General features: G+C 48.7%; 1 long non-coding RNA gene and 1 other non-coding gene across 6 annotated transcripts; both read right to left on the bottom strand.

Annotated features, from left to right (window-relative positions):
- Positions 1–318: 318 nt before the first annotated feature.
- On the bottom strand, positions 319–14,193 carry LOC132206630 (uncharacterized). Of its 5 annotated transcripts, none has more exons than XR_009443063.1 (5): positions 13,903–14,193; positions 12,992–13,096; positions 12,136–12,206; positions 7,653–7,836; positions 319–4,486 (listed from the first exon to the last, which is right to left on the bottom strand). It is a non-coding gene; the product is annotated as an uncharacterized LOC132206630 (long non-coding RNA). The 5 variants fall into 5 exon arrangements; XR_009443068.1 differs by having other exon boundaries at positions 13,949–14,193; XR_009443064.1 differs by lacking the exon at positions 12,136–12,206.
- A 7,362-nt stretch (positions 14,194–21,555) lies between these two features.
- LOC125450235 (U2 spliceosomal RNA) lies at positions 21,556–21,746 on the bottom strand. Its single transcript, XR_007247060.2, has one exon. It is a non-coding gene; the product is annotated as a U2 spliceosomal RNA (small nuclear RNA).
- Between the last annotated feature and the right edge of the window lie 3,212 nt (positions 21,747–24,958).

The following is a 24,958-nucleotide window of genomic DNA, read 5'->3' as shown; positions in this document are numbered from 1 at the left end:
CATTACCAATACACCATGCAAAAAAAGTTTGCAACGTGGCGACTGACTTCGCCCAGGCTTCTGGTCTAGGATACTGGTTCAAATTTGATTAAGGCAGCTGGTAGAAATTGGCTTCATTTATTTATTGTCACAAGCACAGGGAAACTGAAAACTCATCTTATTGGTTATGCCCTGAATCAAAACTCTTTTTTTTAATGAAGAAAAAATCTGGTTTATGAATGACCCCTCTTCTAGGGATATTACTTTTACTTTGTCTGGTCTAATGTGTGTTCCACAGCAAGGTGGTTGATTCTCGTCTGATCTCAGACATGGCCCCTAACAAGTCATGCAGCACAAGTACAATTGGAGATTACAAACAAATGCTAAGTATTGAATTTGCCAGCAACACGTTGCACGAATACGCTTTGACAGATTTAAGCTGGTAACAAACTAAAGGAACAGCATAGAGAAGCTGACTGCCTTATACTGCATAGAATGGGCACAGTGATGCCACCAGGGTCTTGGTGGAGTATGTTTCTATGTACAGGGGAAAGTGGCATTTCTGCCATCTTTATGCAAAGTAGTCTCTCTAATCTGTCTGAACTGGATGCTGAGACCCATCTCAGGCATCAGTGTGACAACACTTTTAAGGACAGAAATACAATTAAAACACTACATAGAGAAGCGTGTTGTTCACTCTCGTCATCACAGCAAGGCTATCAAAATGTCTGGAAGGATTTATCACTGAATACCCAGTGATTATTTCAGCTGTAAGAATGCTGGAAATTGTGACGGTATAGTTTATTGAAGTTGTATCTCCTGACCTTTCAAAAACACCAGCACCAATGGATGACCAATGACCCAGTTGTACCTGCTGTCTAATGTCCCAGTGACTGAATAGAGGAGAAGTGAGCAACAACGATGCAGGTGCCAGTAAAGCAGAATTGATCACGTAGCCATTCATTTGGGATCTTTAAAACTCATACGTGGGATGTAGATGTCATGGAATCATAAGATAGGCGGAAGTCATTCGGTCCTTCTAGTCTGCTCTGCTGTTCATCACAATCATGGTTGATTATCCAACTGGATAGTCTATTCCTGCTTTCTCCCCATTACCTTTGATCTCATTCAGCCCCAAGTGCTGTATCTAGTCACCTCTTGAATACATTCAATGTTTTGGCATCAACTACTTCTTGTGGTAATGAATTCCACAGGTTTACCACTCTTTTGGGTAAAGAAATGTCTCCTTGTCTCCATCCCATGTGGTCTACCCAGAACCCTGGCCTGACCAGGCGAGCATTTATTACCCACCCCTAATTATCCAGTGGGCAGTTAAATGTCAATCACATTTTTCTGGGTCTGGAATCAGTGAATTGGCAGCTGAGTTGCTTCTCATCTTGTGTGTGTAGCCATTAGAACGCCATTTGAGAACAAGGACTCTTGACAGACAAAAAGGGACAGTGCTCGTCTTCTGGGAATTTAAGCAGGAGCTGTCAGCTGGCTGGACAGCAATAAAACAGTGTCTACAGGTATATTGTCCCCCTAAAACCGATTTGACAACAGGTGACCTTTGTCAAAGGTCTCTGAGGAAGTCCCCTGAATATGAGGAAAAGGTAAACAGGAGTTGGCCAAAATGCTGAAACTCACAAATAGATTGGGATCAAAGGGGAACCAAACACTATAAGCTGTTGACTGAGCCCAACAGCTAGATTGGGATACAGGGGTTCAGGTGTGAGTCCGACAGACAGGACAGTGGGACAAACACCCAGTAGCCCTGGAAAAACCCAGGACAGACACCCAGGAAAATGTTATCTGTGAGGGGGGTGGGGGGAAGGGCCACTGGTCCAATAAGTGCTGAATAAGTGCTGGGTAAAGGGCACATGCATGTTAGATACAGGAGCAGACATGCCTACCCAGGAAGTATGACGCCAAGCTCCCACTAGACAGGGCAGTAAAGGCAGCTGAAGGAGCAGGAGCTGACAGGATTGAATTTTAACAACAACCCAAGTCTATAAACACCACATTTTTTCCCCCAAGAATTGATAACCTGCGTATGGGGAGGGCCTTTAGCGCAGCCACTGTTCGACATGGACATCCTTCATTGATTACATCCGTTCTTACATTTCAATGATAGGCCACCTCATTCTTCCATCAGAACACTCCACAGGGAAGAATTAAAAGACCGCCCCATCTCGGCTAAAGACAAGATTTATTGTGAGTTACGAGAAATGGAACGTGCGAGCTTTACAGGGATACCCCCTGCCTTGCATCGAACAGTATCCCATCAGCATGATGTCACTAACAGGAATCCCCTCAATAATTCAAAGAAAGTGGAAGAAACAATACAGAGGAGAGTCCTTGTAAAAGTACACAGCACCTCTAACAGCCCAGTATGGCCCGTGGGGAATGAAGACTGACTTTGGCTATGGAAAAGTTAACCAGTGCTTTGATCAAAAGGCCCCACTGGTAGCTGACCCATCTACGTTATTTAGTGTCTTTACACCAGAACGCAAGTGGTTTTCAGTTATAGATATGGCTATAACAGCTTCTGGTCAGTGCCCAGAGCACCTGAAGAACAGTCATGGTTTGCCTTTACTCTTTAGCAACAACAATAGACGTGGACCTATCTCCACAGGGATTCCACAACAGCCCAACTGTGTATCACATGGCTTCACAGAATCACTGCTGTCAAACGCTACCAACCGAATCAGTCATCATGCAGTATGTGGACGACATACTGGCAGCTTCTGAAACAGAAAAGCAACACAAGACAGATCTTAGATCTTAAAGCTCTCCTAAATCACCTGCAGCAGAAAGGCCACCAAGTTGGTATTGACAAGGCCCAGATTGCCCTGAAAGAGGTGGTTTACCTGGGGCAGAAAATCTCCCACAGGAAGAGGGAGATCACTTAGAATTGAACTCTTAGCCACACAAGCTGCTGAACAACCCACAACTATTCCACAATTGAGAGCCTTTGATGGTCTATGTAATTTCAAACGGTGCTGGGTTGACTCACACACCCAACTGGCTCAGCCCCTAACAGGCATCCTGAAGGGAAAACAAGACTCAAACAGACAGCAATAACAAGGGAACAGGAAGAAGCCTTCCAAGACCTGAAAAAAGCGCTGTTTGGTACAAGCATTAGGGATGCCGAATAAGGGAAAATCCTTCACGTTTGTGCATGAGAAGAAGGGATATATGACAGCAGTATTGGCCCAGGGACATGGGGGAACACAGTGGAATACTACTCTGGGAATTTGGACAATGTAGGCCTTGGACAGGGGAGCTGTTTTCAGATCAGTACAAGCTACGTGTATGGCAGTAGAAGTTGCTGCAAATCTGGGATTGGAGCAGAAATTAACGGCTAAATGTCCACATGCTGTGCACACTTTGCTATCTCTGAACAGAGTATGACAAGTGAATCCTGCTCAGTGGAACCAGTCGACAGCTGTCCTGGAAGCCTGAATCTACACGTAATTCATGCAAGTCCAGTCAACCCAGCCACACTCACGCCTTTACCGACATGAGAAGAGGAAAATGGCCCTGACCGCACTGCCATCATGCAGGAATTGGAAGACAATAGCCAAATGATGGATGAAACTCTACAAAACCCAGACCTCGTCCTTTATACTGATCTTTGTTTGTGGAGAAGGGTATAAGGAAAGCTGGATGGGCTGTTTCAACACTCCTCACTGTCATAGCATTGGGTAACCTACCCCGCAGCGCAGTAAGCAGAGTTACGGGCCTTATCTGATCCTGTGCTACTTTGCAGGCTTCAATCTGCTGACATCTACACAGACCCCCGCTATGCTTTTGGAGTTGCCCTCAACTTTGGCCAGCGATGGAAGCAGCGCACACGCCTAAATGCTACAGGGTCCCCATCAGGAACCGACCTGAAGTCAGGGCCTGCTGGAAGCTCTCCAGCTACCCAGGAAAGTGGCCATATTAAAATGTAAAGCACATACCAAAAACAGCACCGTGGAAGCTGAGGGCAATGCCCTGGCAGATCAGGCAGCCAAAAGAGCTGCTTCCAATCAGTCCTGCCAAGAGCCTCAAGTACATGCCTGCCACCTCGACACTGGGACAACAAATCATGATCTGCAAACAATGCAGAGTGAGTGTTCCCAAGAGGAAAAATGGGACTGGATTGAAAATGGACACAAGTTCTGGATGTAAGTTTGCTCGCTGAGCTGGAAGGTTAGTTTTCAGACGTTTCGTCACCATTCTAGGTAACATCATCAGTGAGCCTCCGATGAAGCGCTGGTGTTATGTCCCGCTTTCTATTTTATCCGGTTAGGTTTCCTTGGGTTGGTGATGTCATTTCCTGTGTTGGTGATGGCATTTCCTGTTCTTTTTCTCAGGGGATAGTAGATTGGCTCCAAATCAATGTGTTTGTTGATGGAGTTCCGGTTGGAATGTCATGCTTCTAGGAATTCTCGTGCGTGTCTCTGTTTGGCTTGTCCTAGGATGGATGTGTTGTCCCAATCAAAGTGGTGTCCTTCCTCATCTGTACAACAAACACATTGATTTGGACTTTACGTGCGGTAATTCAATAAAATGTAGCTGAATGCATTCAAACGGTCCACCTGGCAAGGGTGTTTTTCCCGATGAGCATCTCAGTCCATGACCAACATGATGCTATACGAGACCGGGCTGCCTCAGCCAGTCTTGGGTGTCACCAGGTACGAAGCATAATACCACTGATTCCCTCCTTGCCAAGGTGGGTGTCAGAATGCAGACAGTCCACAAACATAGGTAACAAAGTATCAGGTACACACACTCAGCCGACTGGGGCGACCCAAAGGCCATAGGACGCAGATTGTGAGCATCCATGCACCTTCCAAATATCCTTTTCAGAAGCAGGGGCGTTCCCCCTGTAAGTGCTGAACAGTGACTATATCTGGCATGCCCGTCTTGTCCAAAGGAGGCGTGCGATTTATCGCCTGCTTCTTCATAGAGGGCACAATAAAAGTTTGATCTGCGGCAGCCTGGTCAGCACGAGTGTTGCCCTGAGTAACTACAGAATCATCGGAGGCGTGGGCGGTGCATTTGATAATAGCCAATTGTTTAGGGAGGAGGATTGCCTGGAGAAGGTTTTTAACATACAGGGAGTTCTGGATGGGTGTACCTGAGGATGTTTTTTCAGGCTTCCCCTGTGAGTTTTAAAAGAATCCTGCCCTCCCTCCCTTAGTCCACTAGCAGTCTGTTCTGTATTCTGTGTCCTGTTTTTCTATTTAGTTTTAGACCTAGTACGACAGGGGATGAGGTCTGCACAAGCTGCAGATTTGTCTGGAGACTCATGTGGGCTGATTACTGAAGGGCTTGGAGATTCTATAGCAGGAGGTTTGGTTTGGTCAGCGTACGGTGGTGGTGATAGGGCTATGGGCAATTGTTGGGACTGATGGCAGTCTTGGCCAAGGACGGGTAGGGTTGTGAAGGGGGTAGTGGTCCTGACAGGGCAGAGGGGTGCCTTCCCCAGTCCTCCTCCTCTTGCTCATCTGTATCATTAATTTGGAGCAACATCGGCATGCCAGATATCTCAGGAGGTACCTCCAATTTTTTTTTTCTGTCTCTGTCAACACGGCCTGCCGCTCTAATTCCCGTTTCTTGTCTCGTCTTCCCCTTGCCAGCCTTTCTTGCTTAAACCTTTCCTGTTCATTGAATATAGAAATCAATGGGATGTTATCCCAATAACATTTCACTACCACCCTTTGTCTTTTAAGGGTCAGCCAATTCTGAATCCGATCTGCCACATTTTCCCCTTATCCCATGCCTCCTTACTTTCTGCATGAGCCTACCATGGGGAAGCTTGTCAAACGCCTTACTTAAATCCATGTATACCACATCCACTGCTCTACCTTCATTCATGTGTTTGGTCACCGCTTCAAAGAATTCAATAAGGTTCGTGAGGCATGATCTACCCCTCACAAATCCATGCAGAATATCACAAATCAAACTGTGCCTTTCTGAGCAATCTTAAATCCTGTCTCTTAGAGCCCTTTCCAATAATTTGCCCACCACTGACGTGAGACTAACTGGCCTGTAATTTCTGGGGTTATCCCTGTTCCCTTTTTATTTTTCTTTAGAGCAAAGGAATGACTTTTGCCTCTTTCCAATCTTCCGGCACTATACCCACGGACTGTGAGGGCAAAAAGATCATCGCCAAGGGCCCTGCGATCACGTCCCTCGCTTCCCATAGGATTTATGGCCTGGGGATTTGTCTACCTTCGACTTTCTCAGAATTCCTAGCACATCTTCTTTACTAAAATCAACCTCCTCTAGCCTACCTGCCTGTTTCACAATGTCCTCCTCCACAACTACGTCCCTCTTAGTTGTGAATAATGAAGAAAAGTATTCATTAAGGACCTCGTCTATCACTTTAGGCTCCGTGCACACATTGCCTTTACAATCCTTGATCAGCCCTACCCTTTCTCTGGTCATTCTCTTGTTCTGCACATACATTTAAAAAGCCCTGGAGTTTTCCTTGATCCTATCCACCGAGGTTTTCTCATGCCCCCTTAAAGCTCTCCTTCAGCTCCTTCCTGGCTAACTTGTATTCCTCTGGAGCCTTTTCCATTCCTCTTTTCCTAAACATTACATAAGCCTCCTCCTTCCTCTTAACCAGGCGTTCGACCTCTCTCGAGAACCATGGCACCCTCACTCGACCGCATCTTCTCTGCCTAGGGACAGACACATCGAGCACATGCAGTATGCATTCCTTAAACAATCTCCACATTTCTGTGGTGATATTCCCTGACAGCATCTGTTCCCAATTTATGTTACCGACTTCTTGCCCTACTGAATCGTAACTACCCTTCCTGCAATTATAAACTGATGAGAGCTAAGCCTTTTTAAATTATTCATTCACAGGATGAGGGCATCGCTGGCTAGGCAGCATTTATTTCCCATCCCTAATTGCCCAGAGGGCAGTGAAGAGCCAGCCACAGTGCTGTGGGTCTGGAGTCACGTGTAGGCTAGACCAAGTAAGGATGGCAGTTTCCTTCCCTAAAGGACATTAGTGAATTGGATGGATTTTTCCCGACAATTAGCAATGGATTCACGGTCATCGTTAGATTGTTAATTCCAGATATTTTTATAGAATTCAAATTCCACCATCTGCCATGGCGGGATTCAAACCCGGATCCCCAGAACGTTATCTGGGTCTCTGGATTAACAGTCCAGTGATAATACTACTAGGCCATTGCCTCCTGTTAATTTTGCCGTGATTTTAGTGAGTAACAAAGTAAGCTGGGACCAGTTGTAATGGGCCTCCTGTTGTCAATATCTCTAAGGCATTCCTTCTTTTGATTTGATTTATTGTTGTCCCATGTGCAGAGGTACAGGTGAAAAGTATCATTTTGAGTGCTCAGCAGTCAAACCATACTTCAAATATTACCATCAAGGTAATAGAACAGAACGCAGAATGTAGCGTTACTGCTACAGAGAAGGTGCAGAGAAAGATCAACTCCCATGAGTGGACCGTTCAAAAGTCTGATAACACGAGGGACAAAACTGTTCTTTAATTTTTGCATGTTTTCACATTTTCTCTTTACCAAAAGAGTAAATATGGGGCAAGCGTGTGGCATCTTCAGAATGGGTATCTGGGTCACCCAGCCCTCAAAGGGTTCCCCCGACCCCCCACCCCTCCCCCCCCCACCCCCCGTCCCACATACCTGGTAAAACCTGGGAATGTGAGGGAAGCACCTTCCTCTCCTCTACCTGATGGCCCAGTAAGAGCTCCGGTACCTGCGCCGCGGCCCTTGTAGGGCTCCTGCTTGTCCCCGGGGGTCAGTGGATTTTGGCAGCCGCGAAGACCGCTGCGACCCGAGGCTCTGGATCCACGAGGCTGCGACCTGGCTGCAAAGAAAGTAAGTTGTTTGTGCCTAATGTTGCAGCATGCACCACCCTTAATTACATACATCTCTACTAATAACAAACTGTTAAATGAACTCTCAAAATGACAAAAATAACACTATTCCTGGTTATGTTTAACTACTAATGTACTATCAGAAGATTTAAAGGTCCCAGCACTGATCCCTGCAGAATGCCAGACGCAGATGGTAGACGCAGACACGTCAGCGTCTTTTAAGATATATTTGGACAGGTACATGGATGGGCAGGGAGCAAATGGACACAGACCGTTAGAAAATAGATGACAGGTTAGACAGAGGATCTTGATTGGCACAGGCTTGGAGGGCCGAAGGGCCTGTTCTTGTGCTGTAGGTTTCTTTGTTCTTTGTTCAATACCACTAGTTACTGATCTCCATTTTGAAAAAGCACCCTTTTACCGCTACTGTCTTTTTTATGACCAAGCCACTTCGGTATAAATCTAACCACCTCGTCCTGGATCCCAAGATACTTTACCTTTTTGTACCAGCCTGCCGTGAGGCACTTTATGAAATGCCTTACTAAAGTCCACGTAGACAATATGCACTGCCCTTCCCTCAATCAATCTTGTCACGTTCTGGAAAAACTCAATCAAGTTGGTGAGGCATGACCTTCCCTGCATTAAGCCAAGCTGTTTGTGATTAACACGTCCATATGCTTCCAAATGTCAATAAATTGTGTGTCTCAATATCTTCTCCAACAGCTTCCTCACTTTTTGATGCCAGGTTCACTGGCTGATAATTACCTGAGCTATTTGCCTTTTTCATGACATTGGTGGTGGGTGGGGTGGTGTCCACAATAGGCTCCAGGCCCAGCAATGCCCCCAACATCAGAGTCCATTCCAGCAGTCGTGCACTGGGACCATCGCAACTCTGTTGCCAAGAGTCCCACACTGGCCTACCACACCAACGCCAATGCAACCACATGATGGCATGTTGACTCAGGCTAGTAGAATCACCGCAACAGAAGGCCATGACTCTAGTAACCCTCACCCTACCTTGGGGAAAGCTGTTGGCAGTCTGCCGCACCTGTGCTTCTCATGATTTTATGGATCTCTATCGGGTCACCCCTCGGTTTCCTGCGCCCCAGGGAAGTAAGTCCCCGACACTCCTCCTCACTCAAACCTTCCATCCCAGGTCGTATCCTAGTAGCTTTTTCACTGCACACTCTATTTAGATCCTTCCTACAGTAAGGTGACAAGAAGTGCACCCAGCAGTCCAAATGAAGCCATACCAACGTCTTTTACAGCTGAAACGAGACATCCCAACTCCTACACTCAGTGCTTTGACCGATGAAATCGAGTATTCCTTCTTCACTACCCTGTCAACCTGTGATTCCACTTTCAAGGAGCTATGAACTTGTACCCCTAGATCTTTGTTCTCTAACACTGTCTCATGCCCTGCCATTGACTGTACAAGCCCTGCCCTGGTTTGACCGATCAAAATTCAACACCATGCTTTATCTCAATTAAACTTCAACTGCCATTCTTCAGCCACTGGCTCGTATGATCAAGACCTCGCTGTATTGCCAAATAACCTAATTAATTAAACTAAATAACCTATAGCCCAGACTGCCCTCCTGTATTCTCTCGCGTGTATTCTGACATCCTCTATATACACCGCCAAGGAATTCACTTGATGCCAGGTGCCTACGCATGTCATATGCCTGGTTTTGCTTGGCTCGTGCCTCCAACTCTGTCCAGGGTTCGCTAACAGTGCCAGCATTACCCTTCACTCCAAGATGAACATGCTGGCACTGGACCCTCATTAACTCACTTTTGAAGGCCTCCCATCTACCAGACGTGCCTTTGCCTGCAAACAGAAAACCCCCTCCCAATCAAATTTTGAAGGTTCTTGTCTTAGATCATCAAAATTGGCCTTACCCCTGTTTCGAACTTTAACTTGTGGACCAGACCTAACCTTTTCCATAGCTATTTAGAAACCAGTGGAATTATGGTCACTAATCCTAAAGTGCTCCCTCGCTGACACCGCAGTCACTTGCCCTGCCTTAGTTTCCAACAGGAGGTCAAGTATTGCCCTGCAGTAGGGCCATGTACATAATGCATGAAAGATTGTCCCTGAACACACTTAACAAATTTCTCTCCATCCAAGCCCTTAGCGCTATGGCAGACCCTGTGATGTTAAGAAACTAAAATGCTGTACTATTGCAACCGTAGAAAATAACTGCAGGAGTAGGCCATTTGCCCCTTTTGGGCCTCTATGACTCATCCAGCGTGATCATGGCTGATTTTCAGTCTCCCACTCCCTCTTTGTCTTCCATACCTCTTGATGCCTTTAGCTCCAGGGGCCATGTCCAGCTCCATTCTCAGTATATCTAATGAACTGGCCCCAACAACTTTCTGTGGTAGGGAATTCCACAAGGTTACAAACCTGATATTCTTGCAGCTATCAGTGATCTCCTTACATATTTAGGAGCAGACAGAACAATGTTATCAAAGTGATCTTCCTTTTTTAATTTCTCGGTTGGCTTTGTTAGTCAAGGACAGTATAACAGTGGCTGAAAGAACTTTTGACAAGGACTCCTACTGTGGAGGTATGGGCTGAGGTCAGAAACAGGACAGGAGAGGTCACGCTGCTGGGAGTTTTTTATAGGCCTCCGCAAAGTTCCAGGGATGTGGAAGAGAGGATTGGCAAAATGATTCTGGGCAGGAGTGAAAGGAACAGGGCGGCCATTCTGGGAGATTTTAACTTTAGTTCACAGGTTGGCGCAACATTGGCTTTGTGAGGGGTAGGCCATGCCTTACAAACCTTATCGAGTTTTTTGAGGATGTGACTAGAAAGGTTGATGAGGGTCGAGCTGTGGATGTGGTGTATATGGACTTCAGTAAGGCATTTGATAAGGTTCCCCATGGTAGGCTCATTCAGAAGGTCAGGAGGAATGGGATACAGGGGAACTTAGCTGCTTGGATACAGAATTGGCTGGCCAACAGAAGACAGCGAGTGGTAGTAGAAGGAAAATATTCTGCCTGGAAGTCAGTGGTGAGTGGAGTTCCACAGGGCTCTGTCCTTGGGCCTCTACTGTTTGTAATTTTTATTAATGACTTGGACGAGGGGATTGAAGGATGGGTCAGCAAGTTTGCAGACGACACAAAGGTCGGAGGTGTCGTTGACAGTGTAGAGGGCTGTTGTAGGCTGCAGCGGGACATTGACAGGATGCAGAGATGGGCTGAGAGGTGGCAGATGGAGTTCAACCTGGATAAATGCGAGGTGATGCATTTTGGAAGGTCGAATTTGAAAGCTGAGTACAGGATTAAGGTTAGGATTCTTGGCAGCGTGGAGGAACAGAGGGATCTTGGTGTGCAGATACATAGATCCCTTAAAATGGCCACCCAAGTGGACAGGGTTGTTAAGAAAGCATATGGTGTTTTGGCTTTCATTAACAGGGGGATTGAGTTTAAGAGTCGTGAGATCTTGTTGCAGCTCTATAAAACTTTGGTTAGACCGCACTTGGAATACTGCGTCCAGTTCTGGGCGCCCTATTATAGGAAAGATGTGGATGCTTTGGAGAGGGTTCAGAGGAGGTTTACCAGGATGCTGCCTGGACTGGAGGGCTTATCTTATGAAGAGAGGTTGACTGAGCTCGGTCTCTTTTCATTGGAGAAAAGGAGGAGGAGAGGGGACCTAATTGAGGTATACAAGATAATGAGAGGCATAGATAGAGTCGATAGCCAGAGACTATTTCCCAGGGCAGAAATGGCTAGCACGAGGGGTCATAGTTTTAAGCTGGTTGGTGGAAAGTATAGAGGGGATGTCAGAGGCAGGTTCTTTACGCAGAGAGTTGTGAGAGCATGGAATGCGTTGCCAGCAGCAGTTGTGGAAGCAAGGTCATTGGGGTCATGTAAGAGACTGCTGGACATGTATATGGTCACAGAAATTTGAGGGTGCATACATGAGGTTCAATGGTCGGCACAACATTGTGGGCTGAAGGGCCTGTTCTGTGCTGTACTGTTCTATGTTCTATGTTCTAACATCGAGGGCCAAAGGGCCTGTTCTGCGCCATATTATTCTACGTACCGATATATACTCAGTGGATGAATCCTCAAGAATGTCTTCTCAGTGCTACTGTGATGTTCTCCCTAATCAAAAACACAAGTCCCCCTTCTGCTCTTGCTTCTCCTTCTATCCTTTCTATAGCAGCTATACCCCAGAACATTGAGCTGCCAGCCCTGTCCCTCCCACCAGCCATATTCCTGTAACAGTTATTCTATCCTAGTCGCAGGTAGCCATCCATACCCTGAATTTGCCTCACCTGTCAGACCTATTGCGTTGAAATGAAACCACTTTAATCCAGACATCTCTTGCTTTCTGTCATGCTCTTGCCTGAAAACAGAAAATGCTGGAAATCACAGCAGGTCAGGCGACATCCGTGGAGAGAGAGCAAGCTAACATTTGAGTCTTGATGACTGAAGCTGACGTGTGGTGTGAAGGGGGCAGTATTTATGCAATTATGTGGGGGTTTGGAGTGCTGGGGGAGAAAGGTTGCTGATAGTGCAGATTCAGTGATTGGAATGTGAAAACGCCAGGCCCGCAGTGTCCAGCTGCCAAACTGGGGCGGGGCGGAACCAATGATCCCATGGGAATGGGTGGAGGGGAGAAAGGACATGGTGATGGAGAATGCAACAACTAAAGCTAAAAGGAAGGAATGAGAGTAGGGTCACAATCTGAAGGTGTTACCAAGTGCAGAAGGTAGCAAAGTGCTCAGTACGAAGATGAGATGTTGCTCCTCCAGCTTTTGCTGTGATTTTTTGCAGCAGTCGCACGCGGAGGACAGACCATTGGGAATGCAAGTAGAATGCTGTACAAGCCTGTGTGGCTCACTGAAATCTTTTAAACAGTCTGCCATACGCTGGTGGAAAAGGCTGGGGCTATTATGGAAACCCTGTGACAGACAACTCCACATGTACTGTCGTCCTTTAAAAGTAAATGCCAATTTGTACGGCCGAACCGGGATAGACCAGAAACCATTCAAGATATCCAACACCATGAAATTCCGCAACCCCCCTCCCCACCCCCGCCTCCCTGCTTTAAGGCAGGGGTGCGCCTTTCCATCAATGGCACGCGCCATTGTTTTGAAATTCACAACCACTTATCCAGGTAACTAATACCTCTTGAAACTGCCGGCTGCGGTTTCTCCCACAGCTGTGGCTCCGCTGGATCCTAGGGTCCATCATCCATTCATTCATTCCAGTTCTGAGGAAGGGTCGTTGGACCTGAAACATTAGCTCTTTTTTTAAAGAATTTCTGATTTTTGTGTGTGGTAAATTTGGTTAATTTTTTAGCATGTATAATTTGGTCAATTTACACTATAATTCTTGGCTAGCTGTTGACTGGTGATGTACACACACATGGTAATTTTTTAAACTAACTAGAGTTTTCTTTCCCCTTCCTGCCTCTCTCTCTAAGTTCAGGACACCGTAGCAATGTTAGTGCCCATACTGCCTCCCTGGTTCAGTTTGGCAAATGGGATATTGTGACACTGTGCAAATGAGGCATGAGACAGAGCAGAGATTCCTCCTGTGTACTTAACCCTGTTGCCCTTCCTCCTCACTGATAGCAATCATCATGTGGAGTGGGTATTGAAGCTGTCCTAACCAGTGTGTGGATCTGCCTCACTACCACTCGCGCCATCGCTGCCGTGGGTCAGTCTACGCTCCTTGGTGCTCCCCTTAAGTCCACAAGATGAGGGAGAGAATGCTCCTATTCTGAACCCAATCCCCTGCCCCATCCCAGTGTTCACTGTTTACTGCCTGTAAGTGGACAGTCATCCTACTCTCGTCTGCTGCTTCTGCATACACCAGGGCTACAATGAAGCCACGTGATTAAAGCCAGCCCCCACTATGTGCTGTAGCATTTCTACTGCGTGTGTCTGATTTGTCAGCTGTTGAATTGATTACTTTCCTTTGTACCGTACAGCTCTGTTACGGCAGTGATTGTGTTACAGGCCTTCACTGACACCTCCCCCACCTGCCCCCACCTCCCTGCCCTGCTATTGCTCAATAGTGAACAAAGGACTGACAGCAGGAGTAGGCTGTTCAGCCTTGCAAATGTGCTCTGCCACTCACTTAGATCATGGCTGATCTCATTGTGGTTTCAATCCCACGTTCCTGTTTCTTCCCCTTGTGTACGTGCTGCCTTTCTTCAGAGATCAAGGACATACCCGTCGCAATCTACTACATCACTTACACACACGCATACGTCATACTGAAACTGACAGGTTTACAGTAGGCCCTTTAAACTTGAATTATAACGACCGGTTGCCGAACACTCCACTCGCCTGGACACTGTAGCTCAGGGATTACCCCCTTGTTCCCACACTCTCTCTGCGTTTTATTAATTATTTATTAAATATTCATTAAAAACCTTCTCCAGGCAATCCTTCTCCCTAAACGAATGGCTATTATCAAATGCACTGCCCACGCCTCCGATAATTCTATAGCTATTTGAGGCAACACTCGTGCTGATCTGGCTGCCAAACAGGCTGCCGCAGACCAAACTTTTATTGTACCCTCTATGAACAAGCAGGCGGCAAATCGCACGCCACCTTCAGACAAGACGGGCATGCCAGATATAGTCACTGTTCAGCACTTACAGGGGGTCGCCCCTGCTTCTGAAAAGAATATTTGGAAGGCGCATGGATGCTCACAATCTGCGTCCTATGGCCTTTGGGTCACCCCAGTCGGCCGAGTGTGTGTACCTGATACTTTGTTACCTATGTTTGTGGACTGGCTGCATTCTGACACCCACCTTGGCAAGGAGGGAATGAATAGTATTGTGCTCCGTACCTGGTGACACCCAAGACTGGCTGAGGCAGCCCGGTCTCGTACAGCATCTTGTTGGTCATGGGGTGAGATGCTCATCGGGAAAAACACCCTTGCCAGGTGGACCGTTTGAATGCACTCAGCTACATTTTATTGAATTACCGCATGTAAACTGTTATAAATATTGTCTTGTCATTGTAGACGTATTCAGTAGGTGGACAGAGGCTTTCCCAATGACAAACAACAAAGACTCATCAGTAGTAAAACTATTATTCATGGAAATAATACCGAGGTTTGGAGTGCCTCGACAAATTAGTTCAGACAATGGTCCTCACTTTGTGGGAAAGATTAATAAGGAACTGTGTGAGGCGTTACGCATCCAGCAGCAATTCCACTGTGCCTACCAGCCCCGGGCGGCAGGGATAGTGAAAAGAGCTAACAGAACACAAAGCGAAATTGACCAAGTTGATAAGAGACCGGCCTTAACTAATTAAAGGTTTCGCCCCCAGCCTTGTACCACGTGCAAACATTAGAGAACGGCCTTAATTGGTTAAAGATTTTCCACTAGCCTTGTATCACATACAAATAACACCCCACTCGACTACTGGGCTCTCAGCAGCAGAAATAGTCTATGGCTGACCCAGCAGAACACCACGGGATGCCAATACCAGCCCACACAACCAAATTGACCGAAACGTGATGGGAGAAGAAATGCAAAGGTACTTCCGGCAACTAACATCATCTTTAAAGTGTCTCCATTCACAGGTGAAGTGCGCCTTTGGACCGCCTCCGCCGGCACCGGACCAAGACCTCAAGATTCAGGATTGGTCTTCGTGGCCGCAGATCAGAGATTTTGTACTTGTCCGGGACCGGGATCGTCCCAAGCTTGGACCAAGGTGGAAAGGACCATATCAAGTGCTTCTTCAGACTCTGACAGGTCTTAAACTTAAAGGACAGAATCGCTGGATCCACCTAAGTGACTGCAAACGATGGATTTCCTCAGAGATAATGGGAACTGCAGATGCTGGAGAATCCAAGATAACAAAGTGTGAAGCTGGATGAACACAGCAGGCCAAACAGCATCTCAGGAGCTCAAAAACTGATGTTTCGGGCCTAGGCCCTTCATCAGAGAGCATGGATTTCCTCATCAGCTGGCAATTAACCATTGGACTGAGTATTATTCTGCCCATGCATGGCCGGCAGGACAATCTGTTTTATAGAACACACATCCAGCTGCACGGGAATCAGACAGCGTGTTACCCGCTAGCACGGTCTGTAGAAGCGTGATTTGTGGCAACACCAGCCTGGAAGCCTAGTCAGCTTTATGAGGTAGAGTATTCTGGCAAACCTTGCCGAGGGGAGAGGTGAACTTGGACGAGGGGTGTGCAGGGTAAGTGTGTGGAATTGGTAGTTAATAGCCCCTCTAATTGTGGGGACACTAGACCTAGACATGGGAAGGAAGGGGCTAACTGTACAAATCCCAACAGCTAGTTTTGTTTTAATGGAACTGTGGCTTGTTGTGTGCATGCTCCAGTCACTAATCACCCCCATAATGTTTCCTGGCCCCATCGGTGCGTAAAAGAGAACTTGCACTACTAGAGGAGGACTGTTGAACTGCCCCTGCTTAGAATCTAAGCCAATAACTGGGACCCCGGGCATACAGTGGACTTGTGGGGATTGCAATGGCACCCATGTAGAAACAGACTACGAGTTATTTCCATTTAGCTCCGCAAACATCCATCCATAGAAGACTCAGTCCTCCTGGCATAGCTATCAAGAAATATGTGAATCTATTACCTGCTACCGGGCTAAAAAGGGATTCGCTTTCCTCCTTCACAACTGCCACTCCAACTCTGCCGGTGCTGTCTACTGTTGGGACCATTGGCACCCCCTCACAGTCCCTTGTCCCCAGCAAGCACGAACGCAATGGCAAATTGTCACACGCTTCCTGAGCCGGGAGTTTTGCGCTGCATGGTAGAACCCAATTGACTTGGGCTCTTCCTTAGGATACGGCTTCCTGCGAACTGTCAGCTTGGGAGGCTCCCCACGGTGGTGGCCGCAAAACAAAATAAAAATTAAATCGAAATTACCTTGTATGTGGACTCACTGCCCTGGGACACGGCACAATGACGGCAATGGAGGCAGTCATCCATGAATTAGCCGAACTTGGGCTCTATGCTCAGCAAACCCGGCATGCAGTGGACTATCAACTGGCTCAGGAAGGAGGAGTATGCACTATTATAGGGGACATGTGCGTCACCCATGTCACCGGCGAGTCCTATAACATTACCCAGGCTATTCAAGCCATACAGGGGCAATTGGAACAGTACAGACAGGGACCCCGAACTGGGGAGGCCTTGTTAGGTTGGCTTATGGGCGGTTCTTGAGGCTCATACCTGCTACATGGGTTAGTTCTAGTAGTTATCATAGCTGTCTGCTGTACATTTATGGCATGCCTGAACCCGTGCTGCAGATTTGCATTTGACAAGCTGGCAACACCCTTCTCGGCCCTGATATAGGTTATCATGAAATGATAAAAGGAGGGAATGAGATGTTATTTGGATAGCATCCCACTGATTTCTATACTTCTATAAATTAATGTGCTTTATCTGCCGACACACAGGTAAGCAGACACAGCCTTAAAACTTCCTGCCCAACTAGAATTAGGTGTAAAATTTTGTAACTCCTTATCTTCCTACACATCGGCAAGCAGACACTGCCTTAAGCTTCCTGTCTGAATAGAATTGGAGCTAAACTGTGCAAATCTTTATCTTCCTGCACAGGGGGTATGTGAAAACTGTTTCAAGTAAGGTTAAGTTAGGAACGTTTGTAAAGGTGTGTGACTCCTGAAGGAGTTAACTTCTGTCTCTGACAAAGGGGCCAGGGCACTGACCTTGTTCAAGCCAGACACATCGGCAACTTCAAATTACATTCTGTCACATTAACAACTTGAAATCGCCTACTGTCATGAGCAGTCACTTCACGAACAATCGATACTATATCCTGTGATAATGCGAACTGCAGATGCTGGAGAATCCAAGATAATAAAGTGTGGAGCTGGATGAACACAGCAGGCCCAGCAGCATCTCAGGACCACAAAAGCTGAGGTTTCGGGCCTCGACCCTTCATCACAGATACTATATCCTGGTCTTTTATGTTTTTGATGTAATAATCGTTTTGTATCCTGTCTTTGTCTGTTGTAGTAGTTGTTCCATGTATCATGTCATTGTGAGATGTGGAACTGTTTTATGTATTATGCACTTAGCAAAGTATAAGAAGCAGGGACTGTCCACTGCTCGGAGAGAATTACTTACGAGACGCTGCACTCTGTGCCGGGTTAAGTACAGTGATCCTCCACAGCTTGAACTTGCTTTGTAATAAAGGATTTGTGTTTTTCTAAACAGGTCAGTGTCTTGTTATTGCATCAAGTCCGTGGGGGTCTCCGAAAACAAACCTGACACAACTACTCGGAATGTTCCGCGGCAACGAGGCCAGGCCCATACTTCACAACACCGGGGACAGGTAGAACCTCAGTAAGTAGTGACACTTGGTGTTTGCGTACTGAGGATCTACGCACAGCTTGTCGCAGCCGCACACAAAGGTAGCCATCAGGGCGAGGGTGGCGTTCGGCACGTCCTTTCCCCCGTTTTCCAGGTCTTTGTACAGTGTCCCTGCAGGCACGGTCCATCCTCGACTCCCAAATGAAGGGGAAGATGGCCCGGGTGACCGCAGCGGCGCAGGTCCGGGGAATAGGCCAGGCCTGCGCCACATAGAACAGTACCGAAAGCCCCTCGCACCTGACAACCAGGGTTTTACCCGCGATGGAGGGGGACCGGAGCGTCCACCTGCCCAGCTTCTAACTCAGTTTGGCGATACGCTCCTCCCAAGTCTTAGCGCACGCCCCAGCTCCACCGAACCAAACACCCAGCACCTTCAGGTAGTCTGTCGTGACGGTGAAGGGGATGAAGGAGCGGTCGTCCCAGTTCCCGAAGAACATGGCCTCGCTCTTGCCCCTATTGACTTTAGCACCCGAGGCCAGTTCAATCTGGCCACAGATGTCAAACAGCCTCCTCGCCGACCGGCGATCGGCGCAGAAGACGGCAACGTCGTCCATGTACAGGGAGGTCTTGACCTGCAGGCCTCACGTCCTTCCTGATGGATGCGGCGAAGGGCTCCATACAGCACACGAACAAGGCAGGAGAGAGCGGGCAGCCCTGCCTGACTCCAGATCTGACGGGAAAACTGTCCGATTTCCACCCGTTGATCGAGACTGCGCTAACGATGTTGGCGTAGAGCAGCCGGATCCAATTGCGGATGCCCTCCCCGAACCCCAATTTGGAGAGGACGTCGCTCATGTAAGCATGAGAGACCCTGTCGAAGGCTTTCTCCTGGTCCAGGCTGACGACCACCCTCCTGTCCTGCACGTAGGCGATCGCGTCCCTGATGAGCGCGAGGCTCTCAGCGATCTTCCCGCCCGGCACAGCACAGGTTTGGTCAGGGTGAATCACTGACTCCAGGACAGACCTGACCCGGTTGGCAATGACCTTGGCCAGGATTTTGTAGTCCACGTTCAAGAATGAAACGGGACGCCAATTCTTAATTTCTTCCCTCTCCCCGTTTCTTCTTGTAAACGAGGGCGATGATGCCCTTCCTCATGGACTTACACATTTCCCCTGCCCGAAGTGCACTGTCGTACACCTCCAGCAGGTCCTGGCCGATCAGGTCCCACAGAGCGGAATACAGCTCGACCGGTAAGCCGTCGCTCCCGGGAGTCTTATTCCTCTCCAAGGACTTGAGGGCTCTGGTCAGCTCGTCCAGGGATATCGGCCGATCCAGTCACTCCCTCGTGCCGTCGTCTGAGACCTCCGTGATAGACGACAGGAACGACTCGGAGGCCGTGCTGTCCGTGGGCTTCGTGTCGTACAGTCCGGCATAGAAGGATCTGCTGATCCTCAAAATGTCGGGCCGAGACAACGTCGCCGAGCCGTCGTCCTCCTTCAGCCGGCTAAGCACAGAGCTCTCTTTGTGCACCTTCTGAAAGAAGAAACGCGAGCACGTCTCGTCCTGCTCCACGGAGCGGACCCTGGGCCGGAAGATTATCCGGGAGGCCTCCGCGGCGAAGAGCGAGGCTCGCTGGCCCCTCACCTCGCGGAGGTCCTCCGTCACATCGACCCCCATCGATTGCAGAAGGAGCAGGTTCTGCAATCTTTTCTGGAGTCGCGACAGCTTTCCCCGCCTCTCTCTCGCCTTCCGAACACCCTTGAGGACAAAGGACCTCTTGACGTTCTCCTTCACCGTCTCGCACCAGTCGCCCGGAGACTCAAAGAGAGGTTTCACGGTTCTCCAACCGGCGTACTCCCTCTTGAGCTCCTCGACGCTCCCTGGGGTCGACAGAGTCGTGTTGAGCTTCCACGTCCCTTTGCCGGCCTGCCGGTCGTCCTGTAAGTGACAGTCGGCCAGCAGGAGGCGGTGGTCAGAGAAGAACACCGGCTCGACGCCGGTGGACCTGACCGAGAGCGCTCACGACACAAACACGAAGTCTATCCCTGAGCGGATAGACCCGCCTGGCCGCGACCAGGTGTATCTCCGCTGCGCTCCATCTGCAGGGGTGCTGAAGACTTCGAGCAGCTTGGCGTCCTTCACCGTGTCCATCAGGAATCCGGACGTGACGTCCAGTTTACTCCCCCTGCCCGCTGTCCCACGCCGGATCTTCCGTCTGCATCGATGACGCAGTTGAAGTCTCCGCCTAGGATGACTGGCCTGGACGCAGCCAGCAGGGGTGGAAGCCGCTGCAGGACGGCCAACCGCTCACTCCGTACCGCTGGGGTGTACACGTTGATCAGCCTCAGGGGAGCGTTCCTGCAGGTGACGTCAGCCACTAGGAGGCGCCCGCCCCCCACCCCACCACCTCCTGAACTTGGGAGATGGTGAAGTTGCACCCCCGCAGCAAAATAGCCAGGCCCGAGGAGCGACAGTCGTTATCCGTCCCCACCCCCCACCCGACCAGGCTGAAGGCCCACGGGTCCAGGCGCCCGACCATTTCCCGTACCTGCCGAGGTGCAGTATCCAGCACTGCTGCAGAAACAGGGAGTCTGCCTTAATGTCGATCAGGTAGGCCAACGTGGAGATACATCGAGCTGTAGACTTGACGCTCCGCACGTTAACGTTCGCGATTCGTACCCCGATTGCGAGCAGTAACCGCAGTACTTAGTCCGAGTCCATTCACCCCAAGCTCCGGTCCTTGTGACAGTCCCTGCAACCCCGCTGTACGGGCGAACACCTGGACACTCCCCGGGCTGACGTCACTGTCAGGGTCACGTTCACCGTGTGGAGTCGCCGGGCTTAGGACGCAACTGGGAACATCGGGCTGCGGGTCCTGCTGTTCCCTGTTCCTGACATGAAGCTTCGGTGCTCCAAGTCGCCCGGAGCCGTGGTGCGGACCGACCCTCCAGATACCCGGCGTTGGAGGGCTGAGTGTTGGCAGGGCGCACCCGACATCCACGGCTTTCGGGCAGGCGGCCTGCTCCTCTCCTTCTTCTCCCTGGTGACCTTGATCCTCCTCCTTTGATGGCCCTCCCTCTGAGAATCCTCTTCTTGGGAGGAGCTTCTGTAGGCGTCCTGCAGCTGCCTCCTCCTCTGTTGCGTTGTCGCGGTGCGAAGGCTTGACGGGGCTTTCTTTTCCTGGTATTTGCTGTGACGGTTTTCCACCGCCCTGACTCGGTGGTGGCCTCCTCCTCCACCAGAATGAGCGGCGTGGACATAGCCAGTAGGAATAGAAGCTGCTGCAGGACGGCTGACCGCGCTCTCTTTCCGACTGGGGGGGGGGCGTACGTATCAATTAGTCTGAGAGGAGCACTCCTGGATGTGATATGTATACCTGAAGATAACATTCTGTTTTTAGACTTGCAAATGAGGGGTGCACCGTTCCTGGAAGTACTGCAATACCAGGTCGATGCGTGGAGTGGACGGAGCAAGCCCCTATTCCATCTCCCTGCTCCAAAAATCAATTTAATATATGGTCCCCAGATAAGGGACGTATCAGATATTAAACTGATAAGAACAGATACTACACTTGATCTTAGCCAAAAGGCCGAGAAGCGATAACTACAACACCGCGGACTGCGTCAAGTCCTGTTTGTCCTCCGTCTTTTCAACCAGCTTGATTATTTTCAAAGACTTGTACTTCACTGCTGACAGTTCACTATTCCCGCAGTCCTTCCGGGATTTCTAACTACAGCCAAGATCGCTTAACAGCAGTTGCTTCCCGGCCCCCCCACCGCTGTTGTCAGTAAATCGCTGCTTCATAGTCATGTAGATCATTGGTATTTCACCAATCAGATGGAACAGCACTGAGCCAACGTCACTTATCACGTGTCTGGCAGGGCGTCTGTGATAAGGCAGCAACCAACTGTGCACAGCTGCACGCATAGAATGAGACATTCAATCAAAGAGCCAGTTCTGACAAAGGGTCACTGGACCCGAAACGTTCATTGTTTTTTTCCTTCACAGATGCTGCCATGCCTGCTGAGCTCTTCCAGCAATTTCTGTTCTGTTTCCTGATTTACAACATCCGCAGCACTTTCGTTTTTGATATGAATGATACAGCCAGCCTGCCGTGCCTGCATCAGCTCTCTGCGCGAGCAACTTCCCTACTCCCGCTCGCCCTCCCGCAAATGTTCTCTCTTCAGATCGTTACCTAACTCTCTTACGAAAGCCACAATTCAATCTGCCTCCAGCACCCTCTCAGGCAGTGCACTGCATGTTCGAACCACTCGCCGAAGATGCTCACGCCTAGGACACCACCTCATTGAAATGTGACACTTGGACAGGAATCCCTGCAGTGCAGCCAATTAAGCGAACTGATTCTGCCACGACCCTCTGAACAGCATCCCACTCTCTCCCTGTAACCATCATTGCATCCACCTAGCCTACACATCCCTAGACACAATGGCCAATCCACCTCATCTGCGCTTCTTTGGACTGACGGGAGAAAAAAACATCGCCTGGCAGTAGCCCACATAAACACGGGAGAATGTGCAAACACCTCAGGCACCGTAACGGACCAGTCAGCATAAATTCCCAGCGGTGGAGAACAACAACGCTTCATCCACTGAGGATGTTACCTAGCATGGTGATGAAACGTCTGAACGTAAGACAAACCAGCTCGGCGAGCAAATCAACATCCTCATCCACAACGCGACCGACAAATTTTTGCTAAAACTTTAAACCACACAGACGGTCACCCGAGGCCGTAATCGAGCCAAGGTCCTTGGCCCTAAGGCAGCAGTGTTAACCACTGTGCCACCCTCCTACAAAAAGAGACGGAATTTCAATTTCTTGTGAAACTTAGTGTTTGCGAATTGAGGTCCTGCGCACAGCTTGAAGCGGGCACACTCAAAAGCAGCCATTAAGAGGAGAATATGTCCTTCATCCGCTTATCTAGAGCTTTATATAAGGCGCTGGCGCAGACACGTTCCAACTTTCACCTCAGATTAAACCTGTGAATGTGCCGGACCTGCGGCATGCGCGAAGACACTCTGAGTACCTGAGATTTTAACCTGGGGGAGGCAATATATCACTGGACTGTTCATCCAGAGAGCCAGGTAATGCTTTGGGGATCCAGGTTTGAATCTCACCACGACAGATGGTGGAATTTGAAGTCAATAACAATCTGGAATTAAGAGTCTAATGATGACCATGACTCCATTGTCGATGGTCAGGAAAAACCCATCTGGTTTACTGATGTCCTTTAGGGAAGGAAACTGCCATGCTTACTATGGTCTGGCCTACATGTGACTCCAGACCCAAAGCAATGTGGTTGGCTCCTAACTGCCCTCTGGGCAATTAGGGGCGGGCAATAAATGTTGGCCTAGTCAGTGACACCCTCATGAATGAATTTTAAAATGCAATGGAGGTGGGGGGCAGTGCTCTCATCTGTCTGCTTTCTGCCTCAACTTGACGATATCCTCCAACCGACTTTCAGCACACGCGCCCTGGCCACTCCAAACCATATACCCAGCACCTTCATGTAGCCTGAGCTGACAGTCAAAGGGATAAGCGATTGGTCAGCCCAGTTCCCAAGGGATATGACCTCTCTCGCGCGTCGATTTACCTTGGTTTCTGAGATCAGTTCAAGCCTGTTGCATATGATTTCTGAAGAAGGGTCCCGACCTGAAACGTCGGCTTTCCTGTCCTTCTGATGCTACCTGGTCTGCTGCGGTCCTCCAGCTCCACTCTGTGTTACCGCATATGCTCATGAGTCTGCTTTTTTAGCCATTGTACTTACATGGCCAGCAGAGTTCACCTCAGCTTCTGATCAACAGCAACTCTGGGATAGTGATGGGTCTGCGGAGGTTCAATGATGGTGACGCCATTGAACTCCAGAGGTTGACAGTTTGATTCTGTCCTGTCAGAGATGTTCAAGGCCTGGCATGCGTGTGCTGTGAACGCCACTTGTCTCTTGTCAGCCCAAACCTGGGAATATCATTTTGCTGACTTTGGACATGGATCGCTCCTGTACCTAAGGACTGACAAAAGGTGCTGAACAATATGAGGTCAACGGCGGACTTTGACAGCAGCACTGACACCAATGGGATATGCCTAAAATTGCACAGGAATCCAATAGGGGGCAATGTCTGACAGAGGAGAAAATTGAAACAGCAGGATATGAATTTTAAAGCCAGTGCACATATGAAACGATGCATTGAAAATGAGAAAAGCAAATTCTGTTGAACAACAGTTTAAGCAGAAGTGGAAAACCACGTTAGTCAGCTGTCAAAATCTCTGTTCGTTTGAATTTTACATCTTCCTGCCCCGCGTAGGAAATTTGCACTATTGTTGGAAACTTTGCAACACCGGCTATTAACATGTCGGGACACTTTTTCACAAGCTTTTGCCATGTCAAAAGCACTGAATTCAAACAGAAATGTACTGGCATGCATCAATAGAACGATTAAGAATTTCAGGATATTTCTTGTCTGCCGATCGTAGATGGGCTTTTCTTAATCTTTTCCAAGGAAGGGTTTTAGCTATGAGGCTGTGACATTGTCTCCGAACGGTCATTCAAGGAATCCAGTACAGTAAAGACAAGAAACAATTACTTTCTGTTATCCCAATCGATTGCCGAGTGTTGGTAATTTTACAGGAACAAATTGGAAATTAATTGGAATCTAGAAGCCGAACCGACACAAACACAATTTCGGGCAGTATGTTGGTGCGATGTCCTGATCGTGACAACATAGAACATAGAACAGTACAGCACAGAACAGGCCCTTCAGCCCACGATGTTGTGCCGACCATTGATCCTCATGTATG

This window comes from Stegostoma tigrinum, chromosome 2, assembly GCF_030684315.1.
Source record: "Stegostoma tigrinum isolate sSteTig4 chromosome 2, sSteTig4.hap1, whole genome shotgun sequence".
NCBI classification, from domain to species: domain Eukaryota; kingdom Metazoa; phylum Chordata; class Chondrichthyes; order Orectolobiformes; family Stegostomatidae; genus Stegostoma; species Stegostoma tigrinum.
The sequence above is the reverse complement of the archived record's forward strand: the minus strand, read 5'-3'. Positions and strand labels throughout refer to the sequence as shown.